The sequence below is a fragment of the Amphibalanus amphitrite genome, unplaced genomic scaffold, assembly GCF_019059575.1.
Source record: "Amphibalanus amphitrite isolate SeventyFive unplaced genomic scaffold, NRLGWU_Aamphi_draft 000110F_arrow, whole genome shotgun sequence".
NCBI classification, from domain to species: Eukaryota; Metazoa; Arthropoda; class Thecostraca; order Balanomorpha; family Balanidae; genus Amphibalanus; species Amphibalanus amphitrite.
Window position 1 is genome coordinate 537,038 of NW_024881605.1, and position 5,229 is coordinate 542,266.

Sequence of the window (5,229 nt, forward strand, 5' to 3'; positions counted from 1 at the left end):
GTTTCTCGGAACTGGCAGAGTTCTGGGGAAACATCCTCCCTTCTATAAAACGTGCACTATATGATCATTATATGAGCAGACTGGAAAGAAATTGTGATGAGTCTTCCGGGAGATATAGCCAAAAATGTGTTTTTCGAGTGATTTTTATGTTTTGCTGTCAGATTATGCATCATGGCGTTCTTTTATGGTCCACATCAGGTTAACGACTTTTATGTATTTTGAACAACTATTGTCTAACGCTTATCATGCCGGGTTGGTTCGTGTTAAATTATGTCTTGCTGGAGTGCAAGGCGTTGTTCTCTGACCGAACTACGTGATGGGGTAAAACGCCCCAGTAGGTCGCGGTTCAAAAAGCCCCATGGGGCGTTTTACCTCATGTGTTGTTCGGGCTACCCACTTTCTAATGTTCGGTAGCTGGCGAACAGTAAGTTTCTATGCCTTTATGTGTATTTTTCTCAGCAACTGGATGGCGAAGGAAGTATTTTGTAAACATTTGCATTGCAATAATTTATTATTTCGTCTTATGAGGCAGCTGAAAAACCTGCTGATACAATAGTGTCATAGCTGAACACCTGACAAGATGGAATGTGCTAACTTAAGTGCCGTGCCTCCAGAGGTCTAACGGACCTCTCACATAAGATTTAGCCAACTACCATGTTAAATCTTTAATCTTAAGTATGGGGCTACTTGCCCCAGGCCGTGGGACGTTTTGCCCTGGGGTTGGGGCAAAATGCCCCATTTGCAGTTGCTTCACAAATCACTTCCTAGCTTGGAGTCCGATCATAACTGAATGAATTTGAGGGGTGCAATTTAAAGTAAAATGTCCAAAGAACGCATTGAGCACAAATTTGGTCTTCCAGGTGTTATGGGACGAAAGTTACGTAGCAAAATAAATTATCTGGGGCGTCTTGCCCCAGGCTACCCTACGTTTTGTTCGGTTGAGGTCAACTGAGGTTGACCTCAGATCAAGGTCAGGTCAGAGTCCCAGGTCACGAAGCTGGTTAAAGGAGATGATATCGCATATCATTTGATTCGACAGGCCTTCCACTGCATTGGTGAATGGTGGTTTTCCCGACTTGCTAGCCCAATTTGATCGGAAGCTATTGACGAAAAACTTATGGCCTCAATGACGTCATAAATGACGTTACGCAAGGTCAACAATGCAAAATTTGCAAAACACCAAACTATGTAAGAAGTGCATGAAATCACGATTCCCTGTGCTTGAGATAATTCGAGATCGTTCCCGGAGACAAAATAGCCATTTTTCCTTTTAACTAATGGTTTGGTCACGTGACCGTCTTAAAAATCCCAGATACAAGTCGTGAGACCTCTTTGAGATGCTAGGAACAGGTCCTGAAGGTTTCAACTCCCTGTGAAAGCTGCTCTGGCACTGAGGGCGTTGCCAAGTTGCGACATCTGACATCTGAGGACCATGCACAGAGGTTCACCAATGACGTCATAGGTCATTGACAAGGACCTGAAAATGCGGTTAGTGTCACAAAACCTCTCTCTCTCTCTCTCTCTCTCTCTCTCTCTCTCTCTCTCTCTCTCTCTCTCTCTCTCTCTCTCTCTCTCTCTCTCTCTCTCTCTCTCTCTCTCTCTCTCTCTCTCTCTCTCTCTCTCTCTCTCTCTCTCTCTCTCTCTCTCTCTCTCTCTCTCTCTCTCTCTCTCTCTCTCTCTCTCTCTCTCTCTCTCTCTCTCTCTCTCTCTCTCTCTCTCTCTCTCTCTCTCTCTCTCTCTCTCTCTCTCTCTCTCTCTCTCTCTCTCTCTCTCTCTCTCTCTCTCTCTCTCTCTCTCTCTCTCTCTCTCTCTCTCTCTCTCTCTCTCTCTCTCTCTCTCTCTCTCTCTCTCTCTCTCTCTCTCTCTCTCTCTCTCTCTCTCTCTCTCTCTCTCTCTCTCTCTCTCTCTCTCTCTCTCTCTCTCTCTCTCTCTCTCTCTCTCTCTCTCTCTCTCTAGGGATAATACGCTCTATAAACAGACTTCCTCGTGGGTTGCTGGGACCAATCTTATAAACGCCGGGATGTGATGTCACTTACGGCTATTATTACGGCTAAGTGCAAAATTGTTTTCACGCATTGAAGTCCATCGTATATTGACGGAATCCCAGCGCCCGATTTCATAAAGTTCGGTAGTGTCTTCGTTTGCAGCCGCGCGAGTTTTACGCCCTAAGAAATTACACCCTCCATAGAAGTGGGTGACTATTGGAATGGGAGAGCATATTATGAAGCAATTGTGTGCTTGATGCTTCCGTTTGTTTTGGACTGTATGTTTACACATCCACTGCTGAGTGCTGGTTATCACTACAAAGATTACCTAATGCCGTGAAAAGAATAGCACTCCCTTTATAAGATTGGGCCAGTGTAGTCGCGCCCCGCGAGCTCGGCTTCACCGCTCGGCCTGGCTCGGCCGCTACGGGCCGAGGAAATCGGTCCTCGCCTGAGGGCAGGACGGAGGTCAGGGAGGGAGCGCGGGGTCAGCCAGGCATCGCCTGGTGCCGAGCGGTTGCCCCTCCTTCCCCTCCCTTCCCCTCTCTGACCCTCCCTACCTCGGTGGCGGATTCCGCCAAGTTACCGATTCGCCTACGGTGGGAGAGCCAAACCAGGGGACATACTTTTTAGACACACCGTACGGAGCATCGTGGTTATGAAAGGATAACGGTTAATGAAATCCAAGGCCGATGACTTAATTACGACTTGCGCACGCCTTAGCACCACCGGGGGAAGTTAGGCAAAGAGGGAGGGATCAGAGATGGTTAACTGACAATTTATAAGGTATGGCTGGGTGTATGACAGAAATGAGAGGGGATGGGCAAATGAACGTATGATTGGCATGTATATCCGGTGGGAGATAACCCTCAGCTAGGACGGGTGTTGTTGTTTGAGAGTGGGACCTTTTGTTAAGTAGAGTTGGGTTCGTATTCCAATGTGATCAAGGAAAATGGGTTGTTACTTGTTTCTCCTCCCAATCCTTAACCCTGGCCTATGTGTTTCCGATGATTGATCGCCCCGGAGAATGTAGAGACAGAGTCGGGACGAGTCCGCGAGGGGCTGGATACAGAGAAGGGCTCCTATGAGCGCACCGACGGAGCTATCTCTCTAAGAAAGACACTGCCCGGTTAGCCCCGCAACGCCGCGAAACCCCGCTACAATTCGTCTTGAAAGTCCGTCGGATACCTCAGTACCAGCAAAGGCCCGAGTACGGATCCCTGCGGGCAGCCCGCATTTATTGTTTTAGTGGCCGAGAAGGTGCTGCTGATCCGTACTCGGTGTGTCCTGTCACAAAGATATGATTTTAACAGTCGAAAAGTGAGTCAGTAATTCCGAAGTCGTGCTTACTCTTGTACAACAGTCCGTCATGCCAGACCTTGTCAAAGTATTTAGAAATGTCGAGGTAAGTAGCAGTAAAGTCTCGTCCCATGTCCAGTCTCGTGTGATGGCGCTGCTCAGTCTCGTTGCTTATGTGACCACCAAAACACTGCCAAGTACCGATAGGCTACAACAATAAAATGGCTCGCAAGCATTATGTAAAGGACGATGACACCAAACACATCAGTGAGAAGGGCAGCTGAAAATTAGCACAACTGAGAGATGACCCCCGTCAAATCTCGAGACAGAAACGGCACTTTCAGGGACAGGACATACCACTGCCATTCGGCGACATAGCGCGATCTGAGCCCCCCCGACACAAATTGGTTGAACGTCTTTCGATGGTTTCAGTCCCGTTTCGAATGACATGTAGCTAGAACCAGTATGTAAAAAGAAGCTTATCGAATCCTAATAAATAGAAGACGTGTACAGTGTGCAGGGCACGGGCCATGTCGCAAGAGCATTAACAGTGAGGGGATAAGTAGCCATAAGTGGCCACCATTGAAGAAGCGAAAATGACAACGACACCCGGTGTTCCCAGGCGGTCACTCATCCAAGTACTAACCGGGCCCGATGCTGCTTGACTTCAGTAATCGGACGGGAACTGGTATTTTCAGCATGGTATGGTCGTTGCCGATGAGAGCCGTCCATCTTCAACCCCTTTATCTGTAACATAAAGGATGACGTCACAACTCTGGCACTGACAATCTTCAAACACCACAGTCATTGCCTTTGGCCAAGCGGATGGCTTGAGTGATGGCGCTGCTCAGTCTCATTGCTTATGTGACCACCAAAAACACTGCCAAGTACCGATAGGCTACCACAAGCAAATGGCTCGCAAGCAATATGTAAAGGACGATGACACCAAACACATGAGTGAGAAGGGCAGCTGACAATCGGCACAACTGAGAAATGACCCCCGTCAAATCTCGAGACAACAGCGGCACTTACACCCACGCCGGCCGGGGGGGGGATGTTACCGCCCCCCCCCCATAGTTTTTTTTCGCGCGATAGCTCCGAATGCCACGGCGATACAGAGATGAAACTTGGCATACCTGAATTTTGATTCAAGCCGGATCTTTTGACATCAACCGCGATTTTCGGGTCATTTCAGGTTACCGACCTATGACGTCATAACCGAACCTCTGCATGGTCTTAAGACGTCGCAACTTCGAAACACCCTCTCTGCCGGAGGAGCTTTCACAGAGATATGAAACTTGCAGGATATTGTATCCATTAGAAGTCTCACAACTTGTATAACTCGGATTTTTCCTAAAGGACATATGAGGTTAGGTTTTTTCGTGACCTCAATTATAAGGCGATGGGGAAAATTGAAAACTGCTATTCTGGTGCCGGGAAGGACCTCCAACTATCTCAACCACACAGAATCGTGATTTCATGCACTCGTTGCAAGGTTCGATGCGTCACTTTTGTAATGTTGACCTTGCCTGACGTCATTAGGCTCATATTAATTTTTCGTCAATGACTCCCGATGAAATTGATCCAGCGATTCGGGAAGCCACCAATGGACTCAGGGACTGACTCACAGACTGACATTTTTTCATCAACTCCGCCATCCACCACCATCAACTCCTGCCTATGTAACATACCTAATCACGCCGACGCCAGGACTCGACTAAACGCAACCTCCGCACCTCATCACTTCTCACGCTCCCGAAAAACCGCCTATCCTGTTTCCAGCGATCCTTCATCCCTGAAACTACCAGATCCTGGAATTCCCTCCCCGAACATATCCGTCAGATCCGATCACACTCTAAGTTTTCCACTAAAGTAAGACAGCATTTCTGTCCCCAGCCTAACCCCTTCTTCTCCTCAGGATCCAAGCTAGGCAACACTCTCCACA

General features: G+C 48.0%; 1 non-coding gene across 1 annotated transcript; it reads right to left on the reverse strand.

Annotated features, from left to right (window-relative positions):
• Positions 1–3,881: 3,881 nt before the first annotated feature.
• LOC122380975 lies at positions 3,882–4,000 on the reverse strand. The gene has a single exon (XR_006256441.1). It is a non-coding gene; the product is annotated as a 5S ribosomal RNA (ribosomal RNA).
• Positions 4,001–5,229: the final 1,229 nt, after the last annotated feature.